This window comes from Trichomycterus rosablanca, chromosome 2 (assembly GCF_030014385.1).
Source record: "Trichomycterus rosablanca isolate fTriRos1 chromosome 2, fTriRos1.hap1, whole genome shotgun sequence".
Taxonomy (NCBI): Eukaryota; Metazoa; Chordata; class Actinopteri; order Siluriformes; family Trichomycteridae; genus Trichomycterus; species Trichomycterus rosablanca.
In genome coordinates, this window is record NC_085989.1 from 40220063 (window position 1) to 40244161 (window position 24099).

The following is a 24099-nucleotide window of genomic DNA, read 5'->3' on the forward strand; positions in this document are numbered from 1 at the left end:
TCCAAGTTTTTTTTTCTGTTAAAGCCGCACATGATTGGTCAAGATGCGTAGCGGTGTGCACACGAACAGGAGAGAGAGAGAGAGAGAGCGAGAGAGAGAGAGAACTTGATGAAGTTTGACATTGCGCTTTACATACGCAGACATTACACGCTGGAAAGGTGAGGAACATGAGTGAGAGGAAACAGTAAAGTTTGGAAACAGTAAAGTTTGGACACGAGGAGCCCCTTTTACAGACCCACTGAACTGGTGTATTCAGTCTACCCACATCTTATACATGTGATGGCACATAGACTGTGTAATGTAGCAACATCTGTCCCCTCAAAGAGAATCTTTTCAAAAAAACAGGGCAGATGAAAACAGAAGGAGAAACAGGATCGTCGCTAAAGACTTACAAATACCTGGATGCTGTTTTTTTTTTTTTTTTGCACATTTTCATTTATACTTTGTTGAGTGATGCTTTGTTGATGTGTTCTTTTACTCTAGATGCAAATGTACAAATAATATACACAATCAGACCTTTTTGTTTAATTGAGATGGGTCTTTGTTTTTGTATTTTATAATTGATTGTTGTAGCACTCTTCCACGTTGAGTATATAAATAAAACAATTTAAATAATAAACATTTGATACAATGTTTTTACATTAGTAATTAATTTTACATGTAATTTGGTAATAAATTAATTTAAGGAACAAAAAAATCTAAGGAGCCACTTGGGAGCCGAAAGAGCCGGCTCTTTTCAGTGAGCCGAGCCAAAAGAACTGGCTCTCTAAAAAGAGCCGGAATTCCCATCACTAATTATAATTTTAAAAAACATTCCTGTGCCTCTCCAAACTGAAATGTCACTAACCTCGTGAGAACTTCCACCCAGGCTGCTGCAAGTGGCAGTTCTCACGAGGTTAGTGCGGACAGCAGGAACAAACCTGGAACAGGGAGAGATGGATGGATGCAAGGAGAGAGAGGGCATTCCTGCCAAAAAAGTAAAGACTGCATGTAAATATCTAGAGAAATGGGACATCGAATTTACCTTTCTAAAGAGGAGCAGGATGGGGCAGAGTTATGAATTCTGTAAGGTTTGTAACTGTGTTTTCATTTAGGCTGTATTATAAGAATTGTAGGAATGTCCACAGCATTTCAGTGTCAACAAAGGTAGGCCTATCAGATTCTGATCATCTAATTGCAGTTTGTAAGTGGTTCACAGGTGGTTATTTTAGATTTCTTGTAAACCTGTCTTAAAATGTAAGGGATACTGAACCTCGGTTGGGCTGGTGGGACGGTTCGAAGCGCGTGGCGGAAAATTTCCCTTATTTTTAAATCCAAAACTTATGCCATTACTTAAACAGAAAGGTTTGGAAAAGCTAGCCATTATTAAAAAAAAACATTTTCCTGAAACCAGATTAGACTTTAGAACATTTGGCTGCTAGGGATAACCATGACCCAAAACAAGTCATCAAGTGGCAAAGCATTGTTGATGCTCCTCATCTGCATCCATATAGGGTGCTCAGAAAGCAGAGATGTCCAGCAGATGCATTCATTTAAAGAGACTACTAGGGATGTCCCGATCCGATCTCAAAGATCGGGATCGGGGCCGATCAAGGCATTTTTTAATTGATCGGAATCGGCTTTACTAAACCCGATCTTAATCCCGATCTTTTGTGTTACGTCAGCATGTCCGCTGTGGGGAAATACTTTAAATTGAAAAGTAAAACAAGTCCAGCAGTGAAGTGTAACGTCTGCAGTGTGAGCGTTTCACGAGGCGGTGGGAGCAGAGCTGCGTTCATGTGTGAGAGTGTGTGTGAGTTAAGGATCACTCCGGTTTACAAAACAACATAGTGATGCACTCGTTTAATAAAGAGATAAATACACAGTATATTCACATATTGTCGGGAGCAGAACAATTTATTAACTTCTTCTGTTACGGTACCGAATAGCCGACAGTTGAGTCAAGCACGCTATTTCATGTTCTATGGAAGGCCTAAAGGGTCAAAACACACGCACTTCGTGTACAAACGTCCATCAAACCACTGTCACAATACAAGCACTTTAAGAACTGGCTTTCCTTCATAACAAAAGAGCCTTTCCATTTTATTTTGGTATTCAGGTTTTACTGTAAGGCTTTTAAGTATCTTTAAGTATATTTAGTGTATCACTGCATTAAAAATTTTTTTTCTTTGAATGTAAAGTTTAAAGTAAAACTAATTATCTCACTCATTTTGATTGATTTTGTAAAAATACAAAAACATTAAGCAATAGCTTGGATGCAGCATTTTTCTCTTCAGCAGGGCAGAACTATTTAGTTGTTAAACATAAACATTGGATTAATTTGAATAATTGTAATGTACTTGAAGTGTGCACTGTGTGAACAGTATTATCTATTTCTTATCTAGACAATATCTAGAAATAAAAGTATCGGTTTGAGAATCGGTATCGGATCGGGATCAAAATTAATAATCGGAATCGGTATAGGGAACAAAAAAACGTGATCGGGACATCCCTAGAGACTACTATTGACAACAGACTAGACTTTAGACCCTTGGTCTGGTAAAGATAACCACACCCATGAACAAGTCATGAGATGAGATTCCATTATTGATCCCCATGGGGGAAATTCGAGAAGTCATCAAGTCCCATCCAGTTTATTCAGTGAGCAGAGTGGAGCAGCGGAAGCGTACTGGGCCCATAACCCAGTGGTCGATGGATCGACACCATCCTCTGCTAACTTCAGTTGCTGCTCTGAAACAGAAATGTAAGGCAAGCAGTTGTTGACTGTTCCCGTCTGAAAGCAGAGATGTCCATCTGATGAATGTTGGTCCCAGAGGTTGAGTGGTCTAATCCATTATCAGAAAGAGAACAGCTTTCAGTAGGAGTGATTTTCTCTTGTGCATTTAAGCTAAATTGACAAGAACTTTCTTCTGCTGGCGATAATGCTTTCAATCAGGTGCATGCTGGTCCCAGATGTTAAGTGCTCAAATCCATCATCAGAAAAATGTGGGAAAAGCAAATCTTTGCTTAATCAGAGTTTTCTTGACATCAGATTGGAACCTCCCTCTGCTGGCCATAATGCCATCAGCCTCACACTCACAAACAGCAACATGCAGTTTCGCTAGACCTCAAGTGGCCTAATGGATAAGGCACTGGCCTCCTAAGTCAGGGATTGTGGCTTCGAGTCCCATCTGGGGTGGTTAGATGGCAGATGCCTGACCACTTCTGCTATTTGAGAGATTGAAAACTGTTGCTTGATGTTTACCTGTACTTATGCAAACAGAAAGGCTTGGCAAATCTAGCCATTATAACAAAAAACTAAAAAAAAACTTTTCCTGAAACCAGATTAGACTTTAGAACATTTGGCTGCTAGGGATAACCATGACCCAAAACAAGTCATCCCAAGTCCCATCAAGGGAAAAATGAAAAACACAACATATGGCAAAGCATTGTTGATGCTTCTCATCTGTATCCATATAAAAAGCTAAGAAAGCAGAGATGTCCAGCAGATGCATTCATTTAAATGGACTACTATTGACAACAGACTAGACTTTAGATCCTTGGTCTGCTAAGGATAACCACGCCCATGAACAAGTCATCAGGTCCCATCAGGTTTAGGCAGTGAGCAGAGTGGCGCAGCGGAAGCGTGCTGGGCCCATAACCCAGAGGTCGATGGATCGAAACCATCCTCTGCTAGCTCCTCTTTATCCACTGTTAACAAAAGTGAATGGGTGTGCAAACCTTCATTTGAACCTCCTCTTCTTCACATCTTGGTCTTTGGATCAATGACAAGCAGAATCTAAAGTGTCCTCTGTTAACTTCACTTGATCCACTTAAAGAAATAAAAACTCTTTGGCAAACCCTTCTTGATAATCTTCGTCTGCACCCATCAATGGTGCTCAGAAAGCAGAGCTTTCAATCGGGTGCATGCTGGTCCCAGATGTTGAGTGATCAAAACCACCATCAGAAAAAAATGGGAAAAGCACATTTTTGCTTAATCAGAGTTTTCTTGACATCAGATTGGATTTTACAACAGTTGGCTGCTAATGATAATTATGACCCAAAACAAGTCCTCAAGTCCCAGAACAGTAAGCAAAGTGGCGCAGCGGAATTGTGCTGGGCCCATAACCCAGTGGTCGATGGATCAAAACCATCCTCTGCTAACTTCAGTTGCTGCTCTGAAACAGAAATGTAAGGCAAGCAGTTGTCGTCTGTTCCCGACTGAAAGCAGAGATGTCTATCTGATGAATGTTGGTCCCAGAGGTTGAGTGGTCTAATCCATTATCAGAAAGAGAACAGCTTTCAGTAGGAGTGGTTTCTTCTTGTGCATTTAAACTAAATCGACAAGAACCTCTCTCTGCTGGCCATAATGCCATCAGCCTCTCACCCCCGAACAGCAACATGCTGTCGCGTTAGAGCCCCAGTGGCCTAATGGATGAGTCACTAGCTTCCTAAACCAGGGATTGTGGGTTCGAGTCCCATCAAGGGTGGTTAGACGACAGATGCCTAACCACTTCCGCTGTTTGAGCGATTGAAAACTGTTGCTTGATGTCTACCTGTACTTATGCAAACAGAAACGGTTGGCAAATCTAGCCATTATAACAAAAAAAAAAGCCCTTTTTCTGAAACCAGATTAGACTTTAGAACATTTGGCTGCTAGGGATAACCATGACCCAAAACAAGTCATCAAGTCCCATCAAGGGAAAAATGAAAAACACAACATATGGCAAAGCATTGTTGATGCTCCTCATCTGCATCCATATAGGGTGCTCAGAAAGCAGAGATGTCCAGCCGAAGCATTCATTTAAAGAGACTACTATTGACAGCAGACTAGACTTTAGACCCTTGGTCTGCTAAGGATAACCACGCCCATGAACAAGTCATCAGGTCCCATCAGGTTTAGGAAGTGAGCAGAGTGGAGCAGCGGAAGCGTGCTGGGCCCATAACCCAGAGATCGATGGATCGAGGGATTGTGGGTTCGAGTCCCATCTAGGGTGGTTAGACGGCAGATGCCTGCTCATTTCTGCTGTTTGAGCGATTAAAAACTGTTGCTTGATGTTTGCCTGTACTTATGCAAACAGAAACGGTTGGCAAATCTAGCCATTATAACAGAAAAAAAACTTTTCCTTAAACCAGATTAGACTTTAGAACATTTGGCTGCTAGGGATAACCATGACCCAAAACAAGTCATCAAGTCCCATCAAGGGAAAAATGAAAAAGACAACATGTGGCAAAGCATTGTTGTTGCTTTTCATCTGCATTCATATAGGGTGCTCAGAAAGCAGAGATGTCCAGCAGATGCATTCATTTAAAGAGACTACTATTGCCAACAGACTAGACTTTAGACCCTTGGTCTGGTAAGGATAACCACGCCCATGAACAAGTCATCAAGTCCCATCAAGTTTAGGCAGTGAGCAGAGTGGCGCAGCGGAAGCGTGCTGGGCCCATAACCCAGAGGTCGATGGATCGAAACCATCCTCTGCTAGCTCCTCCTCTGAATGGGTGTGATAACCTTTATTTGAACCTCCTCTTCTTGACATCTTGGGCTTTGGATCATTGACAAGCAGAATCTAAAGTGTACTCTGTAAATTTCACTTGATCCACTTAAAGAAATAAGAACTCTTTGGCAAACCCTTCTTGATAGTCTTCGTCTGCACCCATCAATGGTGCTCAGAAAGCAGAGCTTTCAATCGGGTGCATGCTGGTCCCAGATGTTGAGTGATCAAAACTATCATCAGAAAAAAATGGGAAAAGCAAATCTTTGCTTAATCAGAGTTTTCTTGACATTAGATTGGACTTTTACAAAAGTTGGCTGCTAACTATAACCATGACCCAAAACAAGTCCTCATGTCCCAGAACTGTCAGCAGAGTGGTGCAGAGGAAGCGTGCTGGGCCCATGACCCAGAGGTCGATGGATCGAAACCATCCCCTGCTAATTTAGGTTGCTGCTCAGAAACAGAGTTGTAGGACAAGCAGTTGTTGACTTTTCCCGTCTGAAAGCAGAGATGTCCATCTGATGCATTTTGGTCCCAGAGGTTGAGTGGTCTAGTCCGTTAGCAGAAAGAGAACAGCTTTCAGTAAGAGTGATTGCTTTTTGTGCAATTAAGCTAAATCGACTAGAACCTCTTTCTGCTTGCCATAATGCCATCAGCCTCACACTCACGAACAGCAACATGCAGTCCCACTAGAGCCCCAGTGGCCTAATGGATAAGGCACTGGCCTCCTAAGCCAGGGATTGTGGGTTTGAGTCCCATCTGGGGTGGTTAGATGCCTGCCCACTTCTGCTGTTTGAGCGATTGAAAACTGTTGCTTGATATCTGCCTGTACTTATGCAAACAGAAACGGTTGGCAAATCTAGCCATTATAACAAAAAAAAAAAAAAACTTTTTCTGAAACCAGATTAGACTTTAGAAAAATTGGCTGCTAGGGATAACCATGACCCAAAACAAGTCATCAAGTCCCATCAAGGGAAAAATGAAAAACACAACATATGGCAAAGCATTGTTGATGCTTTTCAACTGCATAGATATAGGGTGCTCAGAAAGCAGAGATGTCCAGCCGAAGCATTCATTTAAAGAGACTGCTATTGACAACAGACTAGACTTTAGACCCTTGGTCTGGTAAGGATAACCACGCCCATGAACAAGTCATCAAGTCCCATCAGGTTTAGGCAGAGAGCAGAGTGGCGCAGCGGAAGCGTGCTGGGCCCATAACCCAGAGGTCGATGGATCGAAACCATCCTCTGCTAGCTCCTCTTTATCCACTGTTAACAAAAGTGAATGGGTATGCAAACCTTTAGTTGAACCTCCTCTTCTTGACATCTTGGGCTTAGGGTCGTTGACAAGCAGAATCTAAAGTGTCCTCTGTTAACTTCACTTGATCCACTTAAAGAAATAAAAACTCTTTGGCAAACCCTTCTTGATAGTCTTCGTCTGCACCCATCAATGGTGCTCAGAAAGCAGAGCTTTCAATCGGGTGCATGCTGGTCCCAGATGTTGAGTGATCAAAACTATCATCAGAAAAAAATGGGAAAAGCAAATCTTTGCTTAATCAGAGTTTTCTTGACATTAGATTGGATTTTACAACAGTTGGCTGCTAACTATAACCATGACCCAAAACAAGTCCTCATGTCCCAGAAATGTCAGCAGAGTGGCGCAGCGGAAGCGTGCTGGGCCCATAACCCAGAGGTCGATGGATCGAAACCATCCTCTGCTAATTTCGGTTGCTGCTCTGAAACAGAATTGTAGGACAAGCAGTTGTTGACTTTTCCGGTCTGAAAGCAGAGATGTCCATCTGATGCATGTTGGTCCCAGAGGTTGAGTGGTCTAGTCCGTTATCAGAAAGAGAACAGCTTTTAGTAAGAGTGATTGCTTTTTGTGCATTTAAGCTAAATCGACTAGAACCTCCCTCTGCTTGCCATAATGCCATCAGCCTCACGAACAGCAACATGCAGTCCCACTAGAGCCCCAGTGGCCTAATGGATAAGGCACTGGCCTTCTAAGCCAGGGATTGTGGGTTCGAGTCCCATCTGGGGTGGTTAGATGCCTGCGCACTTCTGCTGTTTGAGCGATTGAAAACTGTTGCTTGATATCTGCCTGTACTTATGCAAACAGAAACGGTTGGCAAATCTAGCCATTATAACAAAACAAAAAAAAAGCTTTTTCTGAAACCAGATTAGACTTTAGAAAAATTGGCTGCTAGGGATAACCATGACCCAAAACAAGTCATCAAGTCCCATCAAGGGAAAAATGAAAAACACAACATATGGCAAAGCATTGTTGATGCTTTTCAACTGCATAGATATAGGGTGCTCAGAAAGCAGAGATGTCCAGCCGAAGCATTCATTTAAAGAGACTGCTATTGACAACAGACTAGACTTTAGACCCTTGGTCTGGTAAGGATAACCACGCCCATGAACAAGTCATCAAGTCCCATCAGGTTTAGGCAGAGAGCAGAGTGGCGCAGCGGAAGCGTGCTGGGCCCATAACCCAGAGGTCGATGGATCGAAACCATCCTCTGCTAGCTCCTCTTTATCCACTGTTAACAAAAGTGAATGGGTATGCAAACCTTTAGTTGAACCTCCTCTTCTTGACATCTTGGGCTTAGGGTCGTTGACAAGCAGAATCTAAAGTGTCCTCTGTTAACTTCACTTGATCCACTTAAAGAAATAAAAACTCTTTGGCAAACCCTTCTTGATAGTCTTCGTCTGCACCCATCAATGGTGCTCAGAAAGCAGAGCTTTCAATCGGGTGCATGCTGGTCCCAGATGTTGAGTGATCAAAACTATCATCAGAAAAAAATGGGAAAAGCAAATCTTTGCTTAATCAGAGTTTTCTTGACATTAGATTGGATTTTACAACAGTTGGCTGCTAACTATAACCATGACCCAAAACAAGTCCTCATGTCCCAGAAATGTCAGCAGAGTGGGGCAGCGGAAGCGTGCTGGGCCCATAACCCAGAGGTCGATGGATCGAAACCATCCTCTGCTAATTTCGGTTGCTGCTCTGAAACAGAATTGTAGGACAAGCAGTTGTTGACTTTTCCCGTCTGAAAGCAGAGATGTCCATCTGATGCATGTTGGTCCCAGAGGTTGAGTGGTCTAGTCCGTTATCAGAAAGAGAACAGCTTTTAGTAAGAGTGATTGCTTTTTGTGCATTTAAGCTAAATCGACTAGAACCTCCCTCTGCTTGCCATAATGCCATCAGCCTCACGAACAGCAACATGCAGTCCCACTAGAGCCCCAGTGGCCTAATGGATAAGGCACTGGCCTTCTAAGCCAGGGATTGTGGGTTCGAGTCCCATCTGGGGTGGTTAGATGCCTGCGCACTTCTGCTGTTTGAGCGATTGAAAACTGTTGCTTGATATCTGCCTGTACTTATGCAAACAGAAACGGTTGGCAAATCTAGCCATTATAACAAAACAAAAAAAAAGCTTTTTCTGAAACCAGATTAGACTTTAGAAAAATTGGCTGCTAGGGATAACCATGACCCAAAACAAGTCATCAAGTCCCATCAAGGGAAAAATGAAAAACACAACATATGGCAAAGCATTGTTGATGCTTTTCAACTGCATAGATATAGGGTGCTCAGAAAGCAGAGATGTCCAGCCGAAGCATTCATTTAAAGAGACTGCTATTGACAACAGACTAGACTTTAGACCCTTGGTCTGGTAAGGATAACCACGCCCATGAACAAGTCATCAAGTCCCATCAGGTTTAGGCAGAGAGCAGAGTGGCGCAGCGGAAGCGTGCTGGGCCCATAACCCAGAGGTCGATGGATCGAAACCATCCTCTGCTAGCTCCTCTTTATCCACTGTTAACAAAAGTGAATGGGTATGCAAACCTTTAGTTGAACCTCCTCTTCTTGACATCTTGGGCTTAGGGTCGTTGACAAGCAGAATCTAAAGTGTCCTCTGTTAACTTCACTTGATCCACTTAAAGAAATAAAAACTCTTTGGCAAACCCTTCTTGATAGTCTTCGTCTGCACCCATCAATGGTGCTCAGAAAGCAGAGCTTTCAATCGGGTGCATGCTGGTCCCAGATGTTGAGTGATCAAAACTATCATCAGAAAAAAATGGGAAAAGCAAATCTTTGCTTAATCAGAGTTTTCTTGACATTAGATTGGATTTTACAACAGTTGGCTGCTAACTATAACCATGACCCAAAACAAGTCCTCATGTCCTAGAAATGTCAGCAGAGTGGCACAGCGGAAGCGTGCTGGGCCCATAACCCAGAGGTCGATGGATCGAAACCATCCTCTGCTAATTTTGGTTGCTGCTCTGAAACAGAATTGTAGGACAAGCAGTTGTTGACTTTTCCCGTCTGAAAGCAGAGATGTCCATCTGATGCATGTTGGTCCCAGAGGTTGAGTGGTCTAGTCCGTTATCAGAAAGAGAACAGCTTTTAGTAAGAGTGATTGCTTTTTGTGCATTTAAGCTAAATCGACTAGAACCTCCCTCTGCTTGCCATAATGCCATCAGCCTCACGAACAGCAACATGCAGTCCCACTAGAGCCCCAGTGGCCTAATGGATAAGGCACTGGCCTTCTAAGCCAGGGATTGTGGGTTCGAGTCCCATCTGGGGTGGTTAGATGCCTGCGCACTTCTGCTGTTTGAGCGATTGAAAACTGTTGCTTGATATCTGCCTGTACTTATGCAAACAGAAACGGTTGGCAAATCTAGCCATTATAACAAAACAAAAAAAAAGCTTTTTCTGAAACCAGATTAGACTTTAGAAAAATTGGCTGCTAGGGATAACCATGACCCAAAACAAGTCATCAAGTCCCATCAAGGGAAAAATGAAAAACACAACATATGGCAAAGCATTGTTGATGCTTTTCAACTGCATAGATATAGGGTGCTCAGAAAGCAGAGATGTCCAGCCGAAGCATTCATTTAAAGAGACTGCTATTGACAACAGACTAGACTTTAGACCCTTGGTCTGGTAAGGATAACCACGCCCATGAACAAGTCATCAAGTCCCATCAGGTTTAGGCAGAGAGCAGAGTGGCGCAGCGGAAGCGTGCTGGGCCCATAACCCAGAGGTCGATGGATCGAAACCATCCTCTGCTAGCTCCTCTTTATCCACTGTTAACAAAAGTGAATGGGTATGCAAACCTTTAGTTGAACCTCCTCTTCTTGACATCTTGGGCTTAGGGTCGTTGACAAGCAGAATCTAAAGTGTCCTCTGTTAACTTCACTTGATCCACTTAAAGAAATAAAAACTCTTTGGCAAACCCTTCTTGATAGTCTTCGTCTGCACCCATCAATGGTGCTCAGAAAGCAGAGCTTTCAATCGGGTGCATGCTGGTCCCAGATGTTGAGTGATCAAAACTATCATCAGAAAAAAATGGGAAAAGCAAATCTTTGCTTAATCAGAGTTTTCTTGACATTAGATTGGATTTTACAACAGTTGGCTGCTAACTATAACCATGACCCAAAACAAGTCCTCATGTCCCAGAAATGTCAGCAGAGTGGCGCAGCGGAAGCGTGCTGGGCCCATAACCCAGAGGTCGATGGATCGAAACCATCCTCTGCTAATTTTGGTTGCTGCTCTGAAACAGAATTGTAGGACAAGCAGTTGTTGACTTTTCCCGTCTGAAAGCAGAGATGTCCATCTGATGCATGTTGGTCCCAGAGGTTGAGTGGTCTAGTCCGTTATCAGAAAGAGAACAGCTTTTAGTAAGAGTGATTGCTTTTTGTGCATTTAAGCTAAATCGACTAGAACCTTCCTCTGCTTGCCATAATGCCATCAGCCTCACGAACAGCAACATGCAGTCCCACTAGAGCCCCAGTGGCCTAATGGATAAGGCACTGGCCTTCTAAGCCAGGGATTGTGGGTTCGAGTCCCATCTGGAGTGGTTAGATGCCTGCGCACTTCTGCTGTTTGAGCGAATTGAAAACTGTTGCTTGATATCTGCCTGTACTTATGCAAACAGAAACGGTTGGCAAATCTAGCCATTATAACAAAACAAAAAAAAAGCTTTTTCTGAAACCAGATTAGACTTTAGAAAAATTGGCTGCTAGGGATAACCATGACCCAAAACAAGTCATCAAGTCCCATCAAGGGAAAAATGAAAAACACAACATATGGCAAAGCATTGTTGATGCTTTTCAACTGCATAGATATAGGGTGCTCAGAAAGCAGAGATGTCCAGCCGAAGCATTCATTTAAAGAGACTGCTATTGACAACAGACTAGACTTTAGACCCTTGGTCTGGTAAGGATAACCACGCCCATGAACAAGTCATCAAGTCCCATCAGGTTTAGGCAGAGAGCAGAGTGGCGCAGCGGAAGCGTGCTGGGCCCATAACCCAGAGGTCGATGGATCGAAACCATCCTCTGCTAGCTCCTCTTTATCCACTGTTAACAAAAGTGAATGGGTATGCAAACCTTTAGTTGAACCTCCTCTTCTTGACATCTTGGGCTTAGGGTCGTTGACAAGCAGAATCTAAAGTGTCCTCTGTTAACTTCACTTGATCCACTTAAAGAAATAAAAACTCTTTGGCAAACCCTTCTTGATAGTCTTCGTCTGCACCCATCAATGGTGCTCAGAAAGCAGAGCTTTCAATCGGGTGCATGCTGGTCCCAGATGTTGAGTGATCAAAACTATCATCAGAAAAAAATGGGAAAAGCAAATCTTTGCTTAATCAGAGTTTTCTTGACATTAGATTGGATTTTACAACAGTTGGCTGCTAACTATAACCATGACCCAAAACAAGTCCTCATGTCCCAGAAATGTCAGCAGAGTGGCGCAGCGGAAGCGTGCTGGGCCCATAACCCAGAGGTCGATGGATCGAAACCATCCTCTGCTAATTTTGGTTGCTGCTCTGAAACAGAATTGTAGGACAAGCAGTTGTTGACTTTTCCCGTCTGAAAGCAGAGATGTCCATCTGATGCATGTTGGTCCCAGAGGTTGAGTGGTCTAGTCCGTTATCAGAAAGAGAACAGCTTTTAGTAAGAGTGATTGCTTTTTGTGCATTTAAGCTAAATCGACTAGAACCTTCCTCTGCTTGCCATAATGCCATCAGCCTCACGAACAGCAACATGCAGTCCCACTAGAGCCCCAGTGGCCTAATGGATAAGGCACTGGCCTTCTAAGCCAGGGATTGTGGGTTCGAGTCCCATCTGGGGTGGTTAGATGCCTGCGCACTTCTGCTGTTTGAGCGATTGAAAACTGTTGCTTGATATCTGCCTGTACTTATGCAAACAGAAACGGTTGGCAAATCTAGCCATTATAACAAAACAAAAAAAAAGCTTTTTCTGAAACCAGATTAGACTTTAGAAAAATTGGCTGCTAGGGATAACCATGACCCAAAACAAGTCATCAAGTCCCATCAAGGGAAAAATGAAAAACACAACATATGGCAAAGCATTGTTGATGCTTTTCAACTGCATAGATATAGGGTGCTCAGAAAGCAGAGATGTCCAGCCGAAGCATTCATTTAAAGAGACTGCTATTGACAACAGACTAGACTTTAGACCCTTGGTCTGGTAAGGATAACCACGCCCATGAACAAGTCATCAAGTCCCATCAGGTTTAGGCAGAGAGCAGAGTGGCGCAGCGGAAGCGTGCTGGGCCCATAACCCAGAGGTCGATGGATCGAAACCATCCTCTGCTAGCTCCTCTTTATCCACTGTTAACAAAAGTGAATGGGTATGCAAACCTTTAGTTGAACCTCCTCTTCTTGACATCTTGGGCTTAGGGTCGTTGACAAGCAGAATCTAAAGTGTCCTCTGTTAACTTCACTTGATCCACTTAAAGAAATAAAAACTCTTTGGCAAACCCTTCTTGATAGTCTTCGTCTGCACCCATCAATGGTGCTCAGAAAGCAGAGCTTTCAATCGGGTGCATGCTGGTCCCAGATGTTGAGTGATCAAAACTATCATCAGAAAAAAATGGGAAAAGCAAATCTTTGCTTAATCAGAGTTTTCTTGACATTAGATTGGATTTTACAACAGTTGGCTGCTAACTATAACCATGACCCAAAACAAGTCCTCATGTCCCAGAAATGTCAGCAGAGTGGCGCAGCGGAAGCGTGCTGGGCCCATAACCCAGAGGTCGATGGATCGAAACCGTCCTCTGCTAATTTCGGTTGCTGCTCTGAAACAGAGTTGTAGGACAAGCAGTTGTTGACTTTTCCCGTCTGAAAGCAGAGATGTCCATCTGATGCATGTTGGTCCCAGAGGTTGAGTGGTCTAGTCCGTTATCAGAAAGAGAACAGCTTTTAGTAAGAGTGATTGCTTTTTGTGCATTTAAGCTAAATCGACTAGAACCTCCCTCTGCTTGCCATAATGCCATCAGCCTCACGAACAGCAACATGCAGTCCCACTAGAGCCCCAGTGGCCTAATGGATAAGGCACTGGCCTTCTAAGCCAGGGCTTGTGGGTTCGAGTCCCATCTGGGGTGGTTAGATGCCTGCGCACTTCTGCTGTTTGAGCGATTGAAAACTGTTGCTTGATATCTGCCTGTACTTATGCAAACAGAAACGGTTGGCAAATCTAGCCATTATAACAAAACAAAAAAAAGCTTTTTCTGAAACCAGATTAGACTTTAGAAAAATTGGCTGCTAGGGATAACCATGACCCAAAAACAAGTCATCAAGTCCCATCAAGGGAAAAATGAAAAACACAACATATGGCAAAGCATTGTTGATGCTTTTCAACTGCATAGATATAGGGTGCTCAGAAAGCAGAGATGTCCAGCCGAAGCATTCATTTAAAGAGACTGCTATTGACAACAGACTAGACTTTAGACCCTTGGTCTGGTAAGGATAACCACGCCCATGAACAAGTCATCAAGTCCCATCAGGTTTAGGCAGAGAGCAGAGTGGCGCAGCGGAAGCGTGCTGGGCCCATAACCCAGAGGTCGATGGATCGAAACCATCCTCTGCTAGCTCCTCTTTATCCACTGTTAACAAAAGTGAATGGGTATGCAAACCTTTAGTTGAACCTCCTCTTCTTGACATCTTGGGCTTAGGGTCGTTGACAAGCAGAATCTAAAGTGTCCTCTGTTAACTTCACTTGATCCACTTAAAGAAATAAAAACTCTTTGGCAAACCCTTCTTGATAGTCTTCGTCTGCACCCATCAATGGTGCTCAGAAAGCAGAGCTTTCAATCGGGTGCATGCTGGTCCCAGATGTTGAGTGATCAAAACTATCATCAGAAAAAAATGGGAAAAGCAAATCTTTGCTTAATCAGAGTTTTCTTGACATTAGATTGGATTTTACAACAGTTGGCTGCTAACTATAACCATGACCCAAAACAAGTCCTCATGTCCCAGAAATGTCAGCAGAGTGGCGCAGCGGAAGCGTGCTGGGCCCATGACCCAGAGGTCGATGGATCGAAACCATCCTTTCCATCTTTCCTCAGACTCTGGACAAATTAATATTCTCGTCCTCCTTGATCTTACTGCAGCTTTTGACACCATTAATCACTCCATTCTTCTTTCCCGCCTTGAATCCTCTGTCAACATCACTGGTACTGCCCTTTTGTGGTTAAGGTCATATCTCATAAACAGACAACAGTTTGTTAATATCAACAATTGTAGTTCTGCCATTGCTCCACTGTCCCAAGGCGTTCCCCAAGGCTCAGTGTTAGGTCCCCTTTTGTTTATTCTTTATATGCTCCCCCTTGGTGACATCATACGTCGGCATGGTTTACATTTCCACTGCTATGCTGATGATATTCAGCTTTACATCTCCTCCAAATCCATTAATACTGAACTTCACTCCACTCTGACAAATTGCATCACTGAAATGAAATTGTGGATGAAAGCTAATTTCCTCAAATTAAACTGTGAAAAATCAGATATGATCATCGTAGGTCCTACAACCCTGGCAAAAACCACAAAAAATTTTCAAATTACCATTGATAATGACACTTTGTCTCCGTCTTCTAACATCCGAAATCTTGGTGTAATTTTTGATAGCAACCTCTCTTTTGACCGCCATGTAAATCACATCACCAAAACTGCTTTCTTTCATCTAAAAAACATAGCACGTCTACGTCCATCACTCTCCTTTTCTGCCGCCGAAACCTTGATTCATGCTTTTATTACATCCAGAATTGATTATTGCAATAGCATCCTTTATGGTACATCTAACAAAATCCTAAAAAAACTTCAGTATATCCAGAATTCAGCTGCTCGCCTCCTTACTCATACTCGCTCCCGTGATCATATTACACCTGTTCTACAAAAACTTCATTGGCTTCCCGTTGCTCAACGCATTCAATTCAAAATTCTTCTATTCACTCACAAAGCTCTCCATAATCAGGCCCCATCCTACCTCACCGACCTGCTCCATCAGCACATTCCCTCCCGTAGCCTTCGCTCTTCTGAGGCTAACCTACTGTCCATACCCTCTAGGACCAAGCACCGGACCTGGGGTGACAGGGCCTTTTCCATAGCTGCTCCATCTTTATGGAATGCTCTCCCCAAACACCTACGAGATTGTCCTGACCTGTCCAAATTCAAGTCACTTCTCAAAACTCATCTATTCAGAGTGGCATTTAACTTGTAACAACACAAAATAAATGCTTTTATTTTTGCTATTCTTTTTAATAGTTTTTATACTTAGATCACGACAGAAATGTGAAGTCCTAGATCCTAAAACTTGTAAAGTTTTCAGTTTCCTGATTGCATGTAAATCTGTCCTGTTTCTGTCTAATTTTAAGAAATTGTTCTATATTTGTTGTTCTCTCTCATAATTTAGCTAATTTTTAATGAACTGTCTTATGCTGCTCTCTTTGTTTTTATCTTAATTATTCTTGATGTTGATGTACTATTTTGATTTTGTACTATGATTTGTATGGTGTATGTACGTATTTGTTTTGATTATTTGTCTTATGTAAAGCGTCTTTGAGTATCTTGAAAAGCGCTATATAAATAAAATGTATTATTATTATTATTATTATTATCCTCTGCTAATTTCGGTTGCTGCTCTGAAACAGAGTTGTAGGACAAGCAGTTGTTGACTTTTCCAGTCTGAAAGCAGAGATGTCCATCTGATGCATGTTGGTCCCAGAGGTTGAGTGGTCTAGTCCGTTATCAGAAAGAGAACAGCTTTTAGTAAGAGTGATTGCTTTTTGTGCATTTAAGCTAAATCGACTAGAACATCCCTCTGCTTGCCATAATGCCATCAGCCTCACGAACAGCAACATGTAGTCCCACTAGAGCCCCAGTGGCCTAATGGATAAGGCACTGGCCTTCTAAGCCAGGGATTGTGGGTTCGAGTCCCGCCTGGGGTGGTTAGATGCCTGTGCACTTCTGCTGTTTGAGCGATTGAAAACTGTTGCTTGATATCTGCCTGCACTTATGCAAACAGAAACGGTTGGCTAGGGATAACCATGACCCAAAACAAGTCATCAAGTCCCATCAAGGGAAAAATGAAAAACACAACATATGGCAAAACATTGTTGATGCTTTTCAACTGCATAGATATAGGGTGCTCAGAAAGCAGAGATGTCCAGCCGAAGCATTCATTTAAAGAGACTGCTATTGACAACAGACTAGACTTTAGACCCTTGGTCTGGTAAGGATAACCACGCCCATGAACAAGTCATCAAGTCCCATCAGGTTTAGGCAGAGAGCAGAGTGGCGCAGCGGAAGCGTGCTGGGCCCATAACCCAGAGGTCGATGGATCGAAACCATCCTCTGCTAGCTCCTCTTTATCCACTGTTAACAAAAGTGAATGGGTATGCAAACCTTTAGTTGAACCTCCTCTTCTTGACATCTTGGGCTTAGGGTCGTTGACAAGCAGAATCTAAAGTGTCCTCTGTTAACTTCACTTGATCCACTTAAAGAAATAAAAACTCTTTGGCAAACCCTTCTTGATAGTCTTCGTCTGCACCCATCAATGGTGCTCAGAAAGCAGAGCTTTCAATCGGGTGCATGCTGGTCCCAGATGTTGAGTGATCAAAACTATCATCAGAAAAAAATGGGAAAAGCAAATCTTTCCTTAATCAGAGTTTTCTTGACATTAGATTGGATTTTACAACAGTTGGCTGCTAACTATAACCATGACCCAAAACAAGTCCTCATGTCCCAGAAATGTCAGCAGAGTGGCGCAGCGGAAGCGTGCTGGGCCCATAACCCAGAGGTCGATGGATCGAAACCATCCTCTGCTAATTTCGGTTGCTGCTCTGAAACAGAATTGTAGGACAAGCAGTTGTTGACTTTTCCAGTCTGAAAGCAGAGATGTCCATCTGATGCATGTTGGTCCCAGAGGTTGAGTGGTCTAGTCCGTTATCAGAAAGAGAACAGCTTTTAGTAAGAGTGATTGCTTTTTGTGCATTTAAGCTAAATCGACTAGAACATCCCTCTGCTTGCCATAATGCCATCAGCCTCACGAACAGCAACATGTAGTCCCACTAGAGCCCCAGTGGCCTAATGGATAAGGCACTGGCCTTCTAAGTCAGGGATTGTGGGTTCGAGTCCTGTCTGGGGTGGTTAGATGCCTGTGCACTTCTGCTGTTTGAGCGATTGAAAACTGTTGCTTGATATCTGCCTGCACTTATGCAAACAGAAACGGTTGGCAAATCTAGCCATTATAACAAAAAAAAAAAAAAGCTTTTTCTGAAACCAGATTAGACTTTAGAAAAATTGGCTGCTAGGGATAACCATGACCCAAAACAAGTCATCAAGTCCCATCAAGGGAAAAATGAAAAACACAACATATGGCAAAACATTGTTGATGCTTTTCAACTGCATAGATATAGGGTGCTCAGAAAGCAGAGATGTCCAGCCGAAGCATTCATTTAAAGAGACTGCTATTGACAACAGACTAGACTTTAGACCCTTGGTCTGGTAAGGATAACCACGCCCATGAACAAGTCATCAAGTCCCATCAGGTTTAGGCAGAGAGCAGAGTGGCGCAGCGGAAGCGTGCTGGGCCCATAACCCAGAGGTCGATGGATCGAAACCATCCTCTGCTAGCTCCTCTTTATCCACTGTTAACAAAAGTGAATGGGTATGCAAACCTTTAGTTGAACCTCCTCTTCTTGACATCTTGGGCTTAGGGTCGTTGACAAGCAGAATCTAAAGTGTCCTCTGTTAACTTCACTTGATCCACTTAAAGAAATAAAAACTCTTTGGCAAACCCTTCTTGATAGTCTTCGTCTGCACCCATCAATGGTGCTCAGAAAGCAGAGCTTTCAATCGGGTGCATGCTGGTCCCAGATGTTGAGTGATCAAAACTATCATCAGAAAAAAATGGGAAAAGCAAATCTTTGCTTAATCAGAGTTTTCTTGACATTAGATTGGATTTTACAACAGTTGGCTGCTAACTATAACCATGACCAAAAACCAGTCCTCATGTCCCAGAAATGTCAGCAGAGTGGCGCAGCGGAAGCGTGCTGGGCCCATAACCCAGAGGTCGATGGATCGAAACCATCCTCTGCTAATTTCGGTTGCTGCTCTGAAACAGAATTGTAGGACAAGCAGTTGTTGACTTTTCCCGTCTGAAAGCAGAGATGTCCATCTGATGCATGTTGGTCCCAGAGGTTGAGTGGTCTAGTCCGTTATCAGAAAGAGAACAGCTTTTAGTAAGAGTGATTGCTTTTTGTGCATTTAAGCTAAATCGACTAGAACCTCCCTCTGCTTGCCATAATGCCATCAGCCTCACGAACAGCAACATGCAGTCCCACTAGAGCCCCAGTGGCCTAATGGATAAGGCACTGGCCTTCTAAGCCAGGGATTGTGGGATCGAGTCCCATCTGGGGTGGTTAGATGCCTGGGCACTTCTGCTGTTTGAGCGATTGAAAACTGTTGCTTGATGTCTGCCTGTACTTATGCAAACAGAAACGGTTGGCAAATCTAGCCATTATAACAAAAAAAAAAAAAGCTTTTTCTGAAACCAGATTAGACTTTAGAAAAATTGGCTGCTAGGGATAACCATGACCCAAAACAAGTCATCAAGTCCCATCAAGGGAAAAATGAAAAACACAACATATGGCAAAGCATTGTTGATGCTTTTCAACTGCATAGATATAGGGTGCTCAGAAAGCAGAGATGTCCAGCCGAAGCATTCATTTAAAGGGACTGCTATTGACAACAGACTAGACTTTAGACCCTTGGTCTGGTAAGGATAACCACGCCCATGAACAAGTCATCAAGTCCCATCAGGTTTAGGCAGAGAGCAGAGTGGCGCAGCGGAAGCGTGCTGGGCCCATAACCTAGAGGTCGATGGATCGAAACCATCCTCTGCTAGCTCCTCTTTATCCACTGTTAACAAAAGTGAATGGGTATGCAAACCTTTAGTTGAACCTCCTCTTCTTGACATCTTGGGCTTAGGGTCGTTGACAAGCAGAATCTAAAGTGTCCTCTGTTAACTTCACTTGATCCACTTAAAGAAATAAAAACTCTTTGGCAAACCCTTCTTGATAGTCTTCGTCTGCACCCATCAATGGTGCTCAGAAAGCAGAGCTTTCAATCGAGTGCATGCTGGTCCCAGATGTTGAGTGATCAAAACTATCATCAGAAAAAAATGGGAAAAGCAAATCTTTGCTTAATCAGAGTTTTCTTGACATTAGATTGGATTTTACAACAGTTGGCTGCTAACTATAACCATGACCCAAAACAAGTCCTCATGTCCCAGAAATGTCAGCAGAGTGGCGCAGCGGAAGCGTGCTGGGCCCATAACCCAGAGGTCGATGGATCGAAACCATCCTCTGCTAATTTCGGTTGCTGCTCTGAAACAGAATTGTAGGACAAGCAGTTGTTGACTTTTCCAGTCTGAAAGCAGAGATGTCCATCTAATGCATGTTGGTCCCAGAGGTTGAGTGGTCTAGTCCGTTATCAGAAAGAGAACAGCTTTTAGTAAGAGTGATTGCTTTTTGTGCATTTAAGCTAAATCGACTAGAACCTCCCTCTGCTTGCCATAATGCCATCAGCCTCACGAACAGCAACATGCAGTCCCACTAGAGCCCCAGTGGCCTAATGGATAAGGCACTGGCCTTCTAAGCCAGGGATTGTGGGTTCGAGTCCCATCTGGGGTGGTTAGATGCCTGAGCACTTCTGCTGTTTGAGCGATTGAAAACTGTTGCTTGATATCTGCCTGTACTTATGCAAACAGAAACGGTTGGCAAATCTAGCCATTATAACAAAACAAAAAAAAAGCTTTTTCTGAAACCAGATTAGACTTTAGAAAAATTGGCTGCTAGGGATAACCATGACCCAAAACAAGTCATCAAGTCCCATCAAGGGAAAAATGAAAAACACAACATATGGCAAAGCATTGTTGATGCTTTTCAACTGCATAGATATAGGGTGCTCAGAAAGCAGAGATGTCCAGCCGAAGCATTCATTTAAAGAGACTGCTATTGACAACAGACTAGACTTTAGACCCTTGGTCTGGTAAGGATAACCACGCCCATGAACAAGTCATCAAGTCCCATCAGGTTTAGGCAGAGAGCTGAGTGGCGCAGCGGAAGCGTGCTGGGCCCATAACCCAGAGGTCGATGGATCGAAACCATCCTCTGCTAGCTCCTCTTTATCCACTGTTAACAAAAGTGAATGGGTATGCAAACCTTTAGTTGAACCTCCTCTTCTTGACATCTTGGGCTTAGGGTCGTTGACAAGCAAAATCTAAAGTGTCCTCTGTTAACTTCACTTGATCCACTTAAAGAAATAAAAACTCTTTGGCAAACCCTTCTTGATAGTCTTCGTCTGCACCCATCAATGGTGCTCAGAAAGCAGAGCTTTCAATCGGGTGCATGCTGGTCCCAGATGTTGAGTGATCAAAACTTTCATCAGAAAAAAATGGGAAAAGCAAATCTTTGCTTAATCAGAGTTTTCTTGACATCAGATTGGAACCTCCCTCTGCTGGCCATAATGCCATCAGCCTCACACTCACGAACAGCAACATGCAGTTTAGCTAGAGCTCCAGTGGCCTAATGGATAAGACACTGGCCTCTTAAGTCACGGATTGTTGGTTCGAGTCTCATCTGGGGTGGTTAGACGGCAGATGCCTGCCCACTTCTGCTGTTTGAGCGATTGAAAACTGTTGCTTGATGTCTGCCTGTACTTATGCAAACAGAAAGGGTTGGCAAATCTAGCCATTATAACAAAAAAAGAAACTTTTACTGAAACCAGATTAGACTTTAGAAAAATTGGCTGCTTGGGATAACCATGACCCAAAACAAGTCATCAAGTCCCATCAAGGGAAAAATGAAAAAGACAACATGTGGCAAAGCATTGTTGGTGCTTTTCATCTGCATTCATATAGGGTGCTCAGAAAGCAGAGATGTCCAGCAGATGCATTCATTTAAAGAGACTACTATTGCCAACAGACTAGACTTTAGACCCTTGGTCTGGTAAGGATAACCACGCCCATGAACAAGTTATCAAGTCCCATCAAGTTTAGGCAGCGAGCAGAGTGGCGCAGTGGAAGCGTGCTGGGCCCATAACCCAGAGGTCGATGGATCGAAACCATCCTCTGCTAGCTCCTCCACTGAATGGGTGTGATAACCTTTATTTGAACCTCCTCTTCTTGACATCTTCGGCTTTACAAGCAGAATCTAAAGTGTACTTTGTTAACTTCACTTGATCCACTTAAAGAAATAAAAACTCTTTGGCAAACACTTCTTGATAGTCTTCGTCTGCACCCATCAATGGTGCTCAGAAAGCAGAGCTTTCAATCGGGTGCATGCTGGTCCCAGATGTTGAGTGATCAAAACCATCATCAGAAAAAGATGGGAAAAGCACATTTTTGCCTAATCAGAGTTTTCCTGACATCAGATTGAATTTTACAACAGTTGGCTGCTAACTATAACCATGACCCAAAACAAGTCCTCAAGTCCCAGTACTGTCAGCAGAGTGGTGCAGCAGAAGCGTGCTGGGCCCATAACCCAGAGGTTGATGCTAACTTCAGTTGCTGCTCTGAAACAGAAATGTAAGGCAAGCAGTTGTTGACTGTTACCATCTGAAAACAGAGATGTCCATCTGATGAATGTTGGTCCCAGAGGTTGAGTGGTCTAATCTGTTATCAGAAAGAGAACAGCTTTCAGTAGGAGTGGTTTCTTCTTGTGCATTTAGGCTAAATCGACGGGAACCTCCTTCTGCTGGCCATAATGCCATCAGCCTCACACTCACTAACAGCAACGTGCAGTCCCGCTAGAGCCCTAATGGATAAGACACTGGCCTCCTAAGCCAAGGAGTGTGGGTTCGAGTCCCATCTGGGGTGGGTAGATGGCAGATGCTAGACTAGATGGTAGACTAGACTTTAGACCCTTGGTCTGGTAAGGATAACCACGCCCATGAACAAGTCATCAATTCCCAGCAGGTTTAGGCAGTGTGCAGAGTGGCGCAGCGGAAGCGTGCTGGGCCCATAACCCAGAGGTCAATGGATCGAAACCATCATCTGCTAGCTCCTCTTTATCCACTGTTAACAATAGTGAATGGGTGTACAAACCTTTACTTGAACCTCCTCTTCTTGACATCTTGGGCTTTGGATAATTGACAAGCAGAATCTAAAGTGTCCTCTGTTCACTTGATCCACTTAAAGAAATAAGAACTCTTTGGCAAACCCTATTTGATAGTCTTCGTCTGCACCCATCAATGGTGCTCAGAAAGCAGAGCTTTCAATCGGGTGCATGCTGGCCCAGATGTTGAGTAATCAAAACCGTCATCAGAAAAAGGTGGGAAAAGCAAATCTTTGCTTAATCAAAGTTTATATTACATTAGATTTGATTTTAGAACAGTTGGTTGCTAATGTTAAACATGACCCAAAACAAGTCCTCAAGTTTCATGCTTGCAGAACTGTAGACAGACAGGCCAGTGTAGTACCTGTACCGTCTTCCTCCAAAGCCTTGATTTTTTAATGTGCGCAGCATGAGGTTTTGCTGTGTTGAAACGTCCCTAGAATAGATGTTGTCGTGAAGGTCGTATATGTTGCACTTGCACTTTTTTTTTGCATTTTTGCATTAAGAGTGTAAATTACCTTTCCCAAGGCAATAACTCAATCCCATACCACGACAGACCCTGCCTTTTGGACCTGTTGATTCTAATAGTCTGAATAATCATGCCATATTTGGTCTGGAGAATACAGCATCCGTTTCTGTAGTTATTGTTGTAAAGTGTTACTAGTATAAAGTGTCTGTGAGCTTCGACTTTCAATTTGCTGACATTGTTTGTCTGCTTTATAAACATTGCCATAACTTTTTTAAGACTTTGCTTTTATAAAAACAATTATTTCTTTAGTTTTTTAGACTACAACTTGGGCTTAGTTTGATTTTCATTTTGCTGTGCTCTCACATATATAAAAGTGCCAACTGTTAGCTGATAGATGCTTTTTGATAACAATCGACCAAATGACAATCAGCTGTACTGCTGAGTACACCATGTTATTGTTAAAGTCTCGGGTTTTTAGTGTTTTAAGCTCGAACAGACACACGAACTGTTAAAAGTGATCTCTTTTAGTAATACATGTTCACAAGTGTGATTTGAGGTGGAGGGTCATAAGAGATAGTATAGTTAAATACTGCCACCTGCTTGTCATTTAAATGAACATTTCTTTAGCTTGGATTACAAGATTTGATCAATTTATTTGCTTAGCTTTTATATATTAATAAGTCAATATTTATTTCACTATTTGTTTCAATGTTTAAATCACGAATTACACAT

The 24099-nt window shown here is 42.9% G+C and overlaps 12 non-coding genes across 12 annotated transcripts; all 12 read left to right on the forward strand.

The window, feature by feature from the left end:
• The first annotated feature begins 6168 nt into the window (after nucleotides 1-6168).
• On the forward strand, nucleotides 6169-6241 carry trnar-ccu (transfer RNA arginine (anticodon CCU)). The gene has a single exon. It is a non-coding gene; the product is annotated as a tRNA-Arg (tRNA).
• A 1201-nt stretch (nucleotides 6242-7442) lies between these two features.
• trnar-ucu (transfer RNA arginine (anticodon UCU)) lies at nucleotides 7443-7515 on the forward strand. Its single transcript has one exon. It is a non-coding gene; the product is annotated as a tRNA-Arg (tRNA).
• Nucleotides 7516-8716: 1201 nt separating this feature from the next.
• On the forward strand, nucleotides 8717-8789 carry trnar-ucu (transfer RNA arginine (anticodon UCU)). The gene has a single exon. It is a non-coding gene; the product is annotated as a tRNA-Arg (tRNA).
• A 1201-nt stretch (nucleotides 8790-9990) lies between these two features.
• Nucleotides 9991-10063, forward strand: trnar-ucu (transfer RNA arginine (anticodon UCU)). The gene has a single exon. It is a non-coding gene; the product is annotated as a tRNA-Arg (tRNA).
• A 1201-nt stretch (nucleotides 10064-11264) lies between these two features.
• On the forward strand, nucleotides 11265-11337 carry trnar-ucu (transfer RNA arginine (anticodon UCU)). The gene has a single exon. It is a non-coding gene; the product is annotated as a tRNA-Arg (tRNA).
• A 1202-nt stretch (nucleotides 11338-12539) lies between these two features.
• On the forward strand, nucleotides 12540-12612 carry trnar-ucu (transfer RNA arginine (anticodon UCU)). Its single transcript has one exon. It is a non-coding gene; the product is annotated as a tRNA-Arg (tRNA).
• Nucleotides 12613-13813: 1201 nt separating this feature from the next.
• On the forward strand, nucleotides 13814-13886 carry trnar-ucu (transfer RNA arginine (anticodon UCU)). Its single transcript has one exon. It is a non-coding gene; the product is annotated as a tRNA-Arg (tRNA).
• Nucleotides 13887-16654: 2768 nt separating this feature from the next.
• Nucleotides 16655-16727, forward strand: trnar-ucu (transfer RNA arginine (anticodon UCU)). Its single transcript has one exon. It is a non-coding gene; the product is annotated as a tRNA-Arg (tRNA).
• Nucleotides 16728-19128: 2401 nt separating this feature from the next.
• trnar-ucu (transfer RNA arginine (anticodon UCU)) lies at nucleotides 19129-19201 on the forward strand. Its single transcript has one exon. It is a non-coding gene; the product is annotated as a tRNA-Arg (tRNA).
• An 880-nt stretch (nucleotides 19202-20081) lies between these two features.
• trnam-cau (transfer RNA methionine (anticodon CAU)) lies at nucleotides 20082-20153 on the forward strand. The gene has a single exon. It is a non-coding gene; the product is annotated as a tRNA-Met (tRNA).
• A 248-nt stretch (nucleotides 20154-20401) lies between these two features.
• trnar-ucu (transfer RNA arginine (anticodon UCU)) lies at nucleotides 20402-20474 on the forward strand. Its single transcript has one exon. It is a non-coding gene; the product is annotated as a tRNA-Arg (tRNA).
• A 1373-nt stretch (nucleotides 20475-21847) lies between these two features.
• trnam-cau (transfer RNA methionine (anticodon CAU)) lies at nucleotides 21848-21919 on the forward strand. The gene has a single exon. It is a non-coding gene; the product is annotated as a tRNA-Met (tRNA).
• The last annotated feature ends 2180 nt before the right edge of the window (nucleotides 21920-24099 follow it).